Source organism: Vicia villosa, linkage group LG6, assembly GCF_029867415.1.
Source record: "Vicia villosa cultivar HV-30 ecotype Madison, WI linkage group LG6, Vvil1.0, whole genome shotgun sequence".
Classification (NCBI taxonomy): Eukaryota; Viridiplantae; Streptophyta; class Magnoliopsida; order Fabales; family Fabaceae; genus Vicia; species Vicia villosa.
In genome coordinates this window covers 134080783-134092166 of record NC_081185.1, presented here as the reverse complement: position 1 = coordinate 134092166, position 11384 = coordinate 134080783, and positions in this window count along the sequence as shown.

Below are 11384 nucleotides of genomic sequence, written 5' to 3'. Positions count from 1 at the left end.
CAATCATTCCATCCAATTTTAGAAAAGTAAAGTGCACATGCATCTAAGAAACAAATGGTATGCAGTTTCCACATCATGATTGCAAAGATAGCTCCTCAAAACCATATGGGTTCCCCTTAAAATTAGGTTGTCTTTTGTTGCTATAACATCATGCATTAATTTTCAATTCATTAATGACTTAGTAGGTGGTATGTAGGAATGCTAAATGAACTTTATCCAAGAAAACTCAATGTGATCCCTCCTGATACAATCATAGACATCTTTTAAAGATAGATCACAATTTGCAGATTATATTCAAATGAGTTTACCAACAGTAGTATTATCAAATGACAAGTTAATCTTCAAAATATCTTCAACAATCCGAAGTGCCAAAATGAATAAGCCATGAGGAATGTTCCAACAAATACATAGACAACCCACTTTTCTTATTCTCTTAATATCTCCCAGATTAAGACCTCCTTTAGACAAATGTGAAAAAATAATCTTTTAAGATGTAGTAATCATCTTTCTACTGTCTATGATACATGTCTATGAAAATTTTCCAATGCAAGAATCTAGTTTGTTAAGAATATTTATCGATTATTCATAAACCCTATTACTATTTAGGCATGCCTTATATGACTAACTAGATCAATTGAACTCTATCCATCATAGAATGAAGGTGGACCTTTCAAGTAGTTAGCTTGTACAATACTCTATCTATTATGATATGAATATGATGAGTTATAGTCTTGCCTTAGAATATAGTAACTTCAATATAGTTAACCAATGTGTGTTTCACAGGAAATCCAACCATATATGCAATGTACCTAAGCCTATATCTGGAAGTAATTCCATCATAAAGCTGTCATTTAGTTAGACTGGTGTGTTGACTGTATTCTTGAAGGAGATGGTTAATGAATGGAGCATTTTTCCTAGTAGATTTACAAAATATCATAAGGTCATCTGAAGAAAAAAAATGTGGCTAGGAATGGTTATCTTACCAACTAATATGCACACCAGCTTACCATGATCCACTAACATAGATGACTACCTACTAAGTGATTCTTCATTAGGGCTGGCAATGAACTGAACCAACTCGAAAATAGTTTGGAACTCGGTTTAACAATTAAATCGTTGAATTAGGTTCTTGATCCAAATGAGTTGAATATGAGCGAAAACTAGTTTGTTAACTAAATGAGTTGAACTTGAACTGTACATAGTTCGACTCATTAGATTCATGAGTCAACTCGATTACATATGAGATGAATTATATTGTCTTTAGGAGTGCATTTAAAGATTTACTCCAAATCTTGGCCCTATATTTTTGTTTGATCTAACAGTTTTAATTGATAATTTATATTCTCATGTGAGCAAAATATTTCTACAAATAATTATATAAATAAAATCATCACATGAATTATGTTTTTCAAGAAAATAACTTAAAAATGATAACTTTTATTTTATTTTATATTTTCTATTTAAAAAATATTATTTTAAAATGTTAAATATATGAAAAAGAATAGACTTAAAAAATAGCTTTTAAGTTCGTAAAGCAAGCAAGCTGAACCTAACAAAATGAATCTTACGAGTTGAACCGAGTTGTTCGTGAATTTATAACGAGTCAAATTTGCGCTTAAAAAAAATTGTGACGAACTCGACCGAGATTTAAGCTGAACCAATTCTTAACAAGTCGAGCTGAGTTGAGTTCGACTCGACTCGGCTAATTTCCAAATCTATTTTTCATTAATGCATAAGAGTAATGGAAATAGAGGATGTCCTTGTCTTGCTCTTCTATAGGAAGATTTTTTTTGCAACTTTCCTATTTAACATGATTGATAGTTTGACTAAAAATAGAAAGGGAAGTATCCAATCATAAAAACTTTGATCGAAAGCAAATTAAACAAAAATTTTAATAAAATATTTATAATTTAAGTATTAGAGATTTTTCTGATGTGTATTTTCAAAGTCATACTATCTTAAAAAAAATTATTAGTTTATGTAAAAGTACTAAGTATGACACTTTTGAGATAGAGGGACCAACCTATTTTTATTGACTTGTAACTTTTCTTGATAAAATCATTTAATAAGTTTATAGTTTTTTTTAATCAATTTTATCTTACTAACTTATTTTAAAAAGTTAATTATAAATTTTTTATGTTATTTGTATCAAACTTTTAACATAGAAAAATATCACAAATTTAATTAATTTATTAATTCATTATCCGTCATCTATTTATTAATTTAAAACTATTGAAACTCAATTAAATGAGAAGATAAGAGATCTCTTTAAATTTAATTAAAAGTATTTGCTTCAAACTCAACCTAAATACACAACACGGTTACATTATTCTAAATTTAAATTCTTTCTAATTTGAGAGAATAATCTATAAATTATGCGCATAAAATACTTAATTTTAATTTTAAAAAGTTTAAAAACTATACCCATCAGCTAAAAATTAATTTATTAACTATTTATTATTTCTTGACAAAGAGGTCTTTCGGGCTGCTCACTACTTTATTTGTAAATTAGTAATAGTTGGATTTGATTATGAAAATATTCTTATCTTAACTAGTTTTACTAAACTACTAATTGTTACGCCGGCCTCACTATTATTTGTTTATAGGGTCTTGGCAAAACTGATACACCCTCCATTTCATAATAAGACATTCAATAGAGGAACTCAGACAATAAAAAAATATTTTAAAAAAATTGAATTATTAGTATTATTTTTACATATTTATATAATTTAAAATATTAAATTAAAACTGATAATAATATTATTAATTATATAAGTTTTCAGGATAAAACAATAGTTAAATGATTATGGTGTTAAAATCAAAGTCATTTCGATAAAAAAAAAAACAACAATACTTTATAAATCTCATTAAAAATTTGGTACTTTACTTTTTTTTTTGTAAGCAAGAAATTTATATATCGGGAGAACTAAGGGTTCTCCAACCTTGTTACACAAAGACGGTCTCAAACCGTTCACAATGACATTGTAAAAACTATAATTGAAATATTTAATATCGCCAAAAGAAGACCACCTCCAAACCAAAAATTTAATATTTTAAACCATGTTATTGATGTTCCAAATCTCCTCCTTAAAAGAATAATCATTCCTTGTCAACCAAATAACCCACGAAGTGGCTAACCAAAACACCCTCAATTTTCCTTCTTTAATCTTTTTTACACGGCCAAGAGAACGCCATTTCATAAAAGACGGTAGACATTCATCCTCCACCACATCTGAAAATTCCACCCACAAAGCTATCTCCCTCAAAACAATCTTAATTACATCACACTTAAAAAAGGTATGATTTCTATCTTCCAAGTGATTTAGACAAAAAATACACTTTAAGTTAGGTAAAGTAAAATTAATACCTCTACATCTCAATAGATCTTTAGTGGGTAATCTATTCACAAAAAGTCTTCATCCGGACGCCTTAATCTTGAACGGCACCTCCATCTTCCAAATAATCTCCAATGCCTTATCACATCTATTTAAAGGCCCTTTTGGAAGACGCAAAAAAGCATAATGTAGGTAACAAGAGGAAACCGTAAAAACCTTCTCCGGAACAAGAGGCCAAACCACTGAATCCTTTACATCACTTAAACCCCCAAAAGACTCCAAACGCTCCTTCAAAGATAAGAAAGAAGGTAAAATATTCAAACCCAAAATCACGGATTCGGAAATACCGAAATCACCCCACTTCCACACACCTTCACACCACCCTCCCATTCCCGCCACCGCCATTTTTTTCAAAGAAGAAGCCGAAAAAGAATCGAATAAGCCTCCTTCAAAATGACATTCTCCAACCAACAAGCTTCCCAAAAAGGGGTATTATAACCATTACCAATAGAGAAACAACAATTAGAAACAATCGGATCCTCATAAGAAAAGGAAGAAATACCAACCTTTAAGACATCACGCCACCAAAAAGATAAGGATTTATGCTTAAAAGAATCTCCACCACATAATATTAGCATGGATAAATCACCGTATCTAGCCTTCAAAACATCAAGCCACATAGATTTATGGCCTTGAAGAATTCTCCATCTCCACTTGTTTAAAAGAGCAAGATTAAATTCGGCAATATCTTTGACACCTAACCCCCCCCCCCCCCTCCAAATACGGTAACGTCAAACTTTTCCAACTCACCCAATGGATCTTCCTTTTGTCTTCCACTCCTCCCCATAGAAAATTACTTTGAATCTTTGTAACTTCTTTAATCACTTTTTCCGGCATCTTGTAAAAGGATAAAGTAAAGATATTAAGAGAAGTCAAAATAGATTTCAAAAGTGTTATTCTACCTCCAAGGTTGAGAAAGCGATTCTTCCATCCCGCTAAATGATTTCTCATCTTGTTCAAAAGAGGAGACCAAGATGCTTCCTTCCTAGGATTTTTGCCTATAGGAATTCCAAGAAAATTAAAAAATTACTCCCTTCTAACTTACAAGAGAGATAAAAAGAGGCGGCTTCCAAAAAGGATCACGTCAAAATGAGGGTTGCGTAATTGAATTTGAGTTCACATCTAATCAACTAATATATATTTTTACAAAATCTCTTCCTAAAAAAAGATATTTTTGTTATAAAAACTGAATTAAATCAATTATGTATAGATTAAAATGTTTAAGTGCTTGTTCTATTTCTCTTTCTCAAAGTTCCATATATATTATATATGTTGTATGTTTATTCTGTCTTTTTGATAATACTAAAAGGGATAAATACTCTTATAGTGAGTAAAACATACTTTTCTTTATTTATGATAGGGAGTTAATCTCTCCAATTCTTTTATCTATCTTTTGTTGTGTTTTCCATCTCTTCTAGAGATGTGTCATAATCATAAAAAATGGAGGAGAATATAGATACATGTGTTAGACATCTAATGTCGACAAATGATTTTTATGATAACAATTGTTAAAATATTGTGTTGAAGACAACAATCAAATGGTTTTTTTATCCCGACATAACTCTTTCAAAGGTTCCCAATAATTACATATGAACAAGAATAAGATGTCTCAAGTATCATCATTCAAATGTGTTACATTCCAATTGAAAGTACCATACAATGTCGAATTAAGCAAAAGAAACTTAAAGGTGTGAAAAGGTGATCTCAGAGATTTAATCTCAAAGTCGTGAAAGTGTGGAAGCTTGTATGATGTCATGCTTAGCGTTCTATATAATACCATACAATGTCAAATGTGTTACATTCAAATTGAAAGTACCATACAATGTCGAATCAAGCAAAAAGAACTTAAAGGTGTCAAAAGATTATCTCAGAGATCTATCTCAAAGACGTGAAGGTATGGAGGTTTGTGTGATCTCATGCTTGGCGTTCTATATAATTTTTATCAGTTTAATTTTAAAGGAAACAATAGTAAGTCTTGAGGTACTAAGGCTACGCGCACACACAAATCATTTGCAAACTTCTTGTCTTTTGATAAAAGTTCTTAAAACTAATATAGGCAAGTGATTAATTGACTACAAGCTTGTTTGATCAATAAGAAAGGTAAAATACACTGTCTAATCGATTAAGAGGATATTATATATAATTGATTAAATCAAAGTGTAAGGCCTCCCAATAGATTAAGGAGGTCGATAATTGATTAATTGATTAGTACATGGTGTTAATGGATTAAATCATTTAAAAGACCCATAACTTATTTCCTTTTTTGTCCGATTTTTGTCTAAGTAAAGGAGGATTCTCCTTATTTCAAAATAGACTAGTTTTGCCAGTTTCCTGAGAAGTCCCTTGGTTGTAAGCTTACCCTTCAACCTTGGGGTACTCAGTTCGAGACTTGGCACCACAAAAAAAAATAGACTAGTTTTCTGAATATAAACTTTGTACTATCTTTCTTTCTTTCACTCTTTTAAAGTTCATCTTATCAGAGTTTCGTTAGTGCCCAAAGACTGAAAAGTTTTATCTGAGAGTTTTGTTGTATTGGTGTTGTATTTTAATTGCTTTTTCAAGAATGTAGTTCTCTTATGATCTTTTTGTAATTACTTGAAAGTTTCCAGCTAAACCTAAATTTATTGGGTGAAAGTTATTGATTTGAGCCTGTATAAAAGCGCTAGTTGTTTGTAGAAGGTTATCGAGCAAAACTTGTATAAAAGCCATGGTTGTTTGTAAAAAAATTGTGAATCGATCTTGTGTAAAAACTTAAGTTCTTTTGTAAGGTTGTTGTATTGATCATGTTAAAACTCCTTGGGATTGGAGTAGGCCAAACTAAGATAAATCTCCAATGTAATCTTTCTATATTATCTCTTTTATCTTCTATTATTTATTTCGTTGCTTATTTTGCTTTTTATTATTCCAGAAAAAGCGCTCTTATAGGGGGATCTACCAAAGCGCTTTTTCTAGAAAAAACGCTCTTATAGGGGGTCTACCAGAGCGCTTTTCTGGAAAAAGCGCTCTTATAGGGGGAGCTACCAGAGCGTTTTTTCTGGAAAAAGCGCTCTTATAGGGGGCTACCAGAGCGCTTTTAAAAGCGCTTTCGTTACCTACGTCAGCGCTCTTAAAGCCCAAAAAAAGCGCTCTTATAGGGCTTCCGTGTTGTACAAATTTGTTTCTTTCTATCATCTAACATAAATGCTTTTAAATCAAAGTTTATATATAGACCCTTTTTCTTTGAAAATTTGAATATCAAAATTCATCCCTCTTATGTTTAAAGTCACTTGGTCAACAATCACCTAATCACACTCAACATGCCTTTGACCTCTTCCCTAAATCACAGGTCTTTCTTGAAACCTAAAAAAACAAAGGATAATAGTTTGGAGTTCGGTCTCAATATTAATGTCATAACTCTTTCTCTAGTCTCAGTAGCAAAGACTTGTGGGTTAACTATAATAGGCCGGTCAAAAGAACCAACAAGACTGGCCCAATATGAGGGACCCAATCCACGTCGTTTCATTCAAGACTGGCGAAGACACAATCTCTCACTAGGAGGGCACACATTAGAGACAAACCACTTGCTCATTTTAAGTCGTCAAATTCAACCCAATGACCTCCCAAAGTCCACGTCGTGCCTTCTTGGATAGGTTTTAATCGTCGACCATGTATAAATTAACTCGATTTCATTGTTTAACAAGTAAGATTTTCCATTCAATCTTACAAGTGATGTCTTTTTCTCCACATTGACTTGAGTGCTGGAGTGTTAACGTTGCAGATTCACGCGTACTCTGCTATACTGAGGGTTCACATCGTTTTACTAAAATTTTACAATGTCGTATCAGAAATCTTTTACAATAAATTTTAGTTTTACAAAATACTATAAATTTATTGAGTTATTTTATTCATTAGCTATTATAAAATAGAATTTTATCCTCTATTATAATTTTATCAAACTCAAAAAATTTATCTATTTAACATTTCATGACAAAGAAATTCTTCGGCTGCCATCACTTTATTTGTAACTTAATAATAGTTGAGTTTAATTATGAACAATATTCTCCAACCAATCAACCTTAACTAGTTTTACCAATTGGTACGCCTGCTGCACTATTAAATGTTTCTAGGGGTCATGGCAACCTGATACACGCTCCATTTCACAAAAACACATCAAATAGACACAATAAAAAATTATTTAAAAATATTTTTTTAAACTATTATTATTTTATATATTTATAACACTACTATAAAATATATATTTTTTAACGCCCTTTCACCTCAGCAATAATGTTGCTTATAATAAAATATGTTTTTAATGCTTTACTTTTATTTTCGTCTTTAAGTAATTTATATGATCGCAATTCTTGTCACATTCTCTAATAAAATCATTCTATGATAAATATTTTTTTAGTATATAAAAAATATTAAATGAAGACTGATGAAATATTATTAATTATATAATACAGTAAAACAAAAGTTCATATATTATATTGAAAATTTAAATAAGTTAGTCTTTCAAAACAAATTTGTTTTACAAATATTTTAATTTTAATAAGAAAGCTGTTCGATGGAATACGGAATTACGGATGTGTAAATAAACTAAGTTCATGAATGAATGATGAGAAATATGATGTATGATTGTTGTTATTAATCCACTAGTAAGTTATTAAATTATTACTAAGATAAAAAACGTTGAAGCGAAGGCTTATTATTCTTTTTCGTTATTTATGAGACAGTCAAAGAATGAGGCTTGTCTTATATGCCAACTCTATTGATTAAGTCGGTAACCATTTACTGTTATATTACATTTCTACTTTTAGCTGAACAGATAGATTATTGCACGAATTAGTCTTATTTAATACTAACAGTGGGAACAACAGTAACAAGACAAGTCAAAGATATAGTAGTATCATGTTGACTTCATAGCATGGCATGGCATCCAATGTTGAAGAATGTCACTTCAATAATCTCTGTATTGTTTTTTTGGAGTTTGAACTCAATCTTCTGTCTCAACTTCTGTCATTATCAGTCAAATATTTCAGGAATTAACAAGTGTTAGTTTACCTAAACATGGCTTAAAGAATTTAAATAGGTTATTTTCTTAAAGTTTTCGTTTGGGAGTGGAACTTTTATGAGCTATAGTTGATTATGTTATTGGGTTTAAGGTCAGATGTTTTGTGTTTATGTCAAATGAGTCACCTCCTTGTTTCTTTGGTGCATTATGTTTCTTTTATAATGTTGATTTTTTGAACATAAGAATATGGAGATATATGAATCATTGACATTTTTTATTGCTATAATACGACCAAGAGATCCAAGTTCTTTGAGCCTAGTTCCATGTATATTAACTGACATTTTATGACTGTGTGTAACTCTTCAATTTCATCTTAACGATTTGAGATTATATAAGATGTTAATGGTATACAATACTCAACTTTATATGCAACATAGAAGGTCATTTATCGATAATATCATGTCAAACCATAATATATACCACAACAAACTATGATATTAATCCCATACTGCGACTCAATTGTGATTAGGGATAATAATGAGGAGTTTGAGAAGGGTACTAAAATACATGTCTCCGTACACATGTTTTAAAAAAGTCTTTGTTTCCGAGCCATCTCCGTGTGGAGATCAATGTTTGTATATGTACCTATCTCCTAGTATACCATACTCATATCTATTACCCACATTTATAGTCAAAGTAAATCATATCATATCATTTTATAAAAAATCATTAAAAAATTTCAAATATTTTATTGTTCAATGATCCAATAAAACCAACACTTGTATAAAATTGTGTAACAGTTTAATAGTTATATATATATATATATATATATATATATATATATATATATATATATATATATATATATATATATATATATATATATATATATATATATATATATGTATGTATATATATCTTTTAAAATTGATAGACATAAATTTTTGTATACAACGATGACACCATGCTACTAGTCGAAATTGACACGTCCACATGAAGGCACACTTAGTTTAATGAAGAAAACAAGACATGATTGAGATGTGCAACCGACTTGATCAACGAAACACGTGACATTACGCATATCAGAGAATTTTCCGCCAAATAGAGGGCCACCAAAAGGTACAACTCCAAAGTGGTCCCAAGAGAAATACAGAAGTGCAACCTCGTGCTCAAGTATATGTTTGTACCAACTCGCTTAGGGAAACCCTAGACTAATTAGGAAGGTCCATATTGCGTATCTAAAAAATTACCTCATGGCACCTACAAACTAGAAGATATAGATGGAAGATTCATACCTAGGGCTTGGAATTGAGTTAACCTGTGATATTATTATATTTAGTAATTTACCATTTCTTAATCAATAATGTGAGAGGAATTTGGATCGCCAATGTGAACTTTTTTAGAACGTATTGCTTTAAATATCAAAGACCGGGTAACATCTTTCCACAAAATTAAGGGTCTTTAAAAGGGGGGCATCTTAAAAATTAACGAAAGATGAGACTGCAAATATTTGTTTTGGAACTTGAATGAAGTGTTCTTGTTGTCCTCAGAGACAATATTTATGGTGGAACTCCAATGAAATATCTTTGTCGCCTTCAGAGAAAATATTAATGTTAGAACTTCAATGAAATGTCCTTGTCGCCCCTACGAGGCAATACTTATGTTGGAACTTCAATGAAGTATCCTTGATGCCCTTAGAGGCATTATATATGTTGGAACTTCAATGAAGAGTCCTTACCATCCTCAAAGAAAATATTTATGATAGAACTTCAATGAAGCGTCTTTGTCGCCCCTAAAGACAATATTTATGTTGGAAATTCAATGAAGCATTTTGGCCGCCTTTAGAGGCAATATTTATGTTTAATTTTAATGAAGTATTCTTGCCGCCCTCAGAGGCAATATTTATGTTTGAACTCCGATTAAGTGTCCTTGTCCCCCCCAAAGGCAATATTTGTGTTAAAACTTCAATGAAGTATCCTTGTCGTTCTTAGAGATAGTATTTATGTTGAAACTTCAATGAAGTATCATTTCCGCGCTCAAAGGAAATATTTATGCTGGCCATCACAGAGGGATCCTCTATGGAGCAATGTGCTTGCAGATTCAAACATTCATCTCTAGTTGTTCTTAGTAGAAGATGATCCTTGGTGGTTTTGATGTTGAAAACACTTGATGTCGAGTGGCGTTGGATGAAATCATTGAAGTTATCTGATCAAGAAACCTCTAGTGATGGTTGTCTATCAAGAAGTTATATCAAGCTTCATCATATAGAAGAATTCAAGTCCCATTTGAAGTGTTGAATCCATGGTGAATCTAGCAAAGGACCTTGAAGCTTCAAAGCTGTGAAAGAGGGGAAGTGCAGTAGCTCGCCTCGTCATATGCCTGAGTAATTAGTGTATTATAAAGGTATAAGAGAAACTCCTAAGATACCAAGGAAACTCACACACACAATTGAAAATAGTTTCAAACCTCTCTCTTTATCTCTCTCTCACACTCTCTCTAAAATACCTTATGGTTGTTGTGATTATCCTGATAAAATCTTTGTTTGGCTCATGATATTATCTAATAAAATCTAAGTTTCGTTCTTGAGATTATCCAAATAAAATATCTATTTTGTTCTGCACGAGATTGAGATTCCAACCACACAGTACTGCTTTATCAGTGGGGTCACAACCAAAAGCATGACGGTGTACTCTAATGTAAGGTTTGGCTTTGCGCTTCTACTTGAAGTCATCTATAGCAGTTGGATTTATTAGAGGTAAAGCAAGAAAAAATGAAACCCCTAGCAACCTCCCTGAGATCGAGGCTACCAACCACCCTTCCATCTTGAGCCACAACTTCTTCCTTTAAATATTCCATCACCATCTTTCCAAGAACCCCTAGAAAAGGGGAAACTAACTTTAGAGAAAGAAACTTTGATCATTACTTCGAGATAAATTATCTTGGTAGGTTGCACGAATAAGAGACGTCGAAGGGACACCATAAAGACGTTGGAGAAG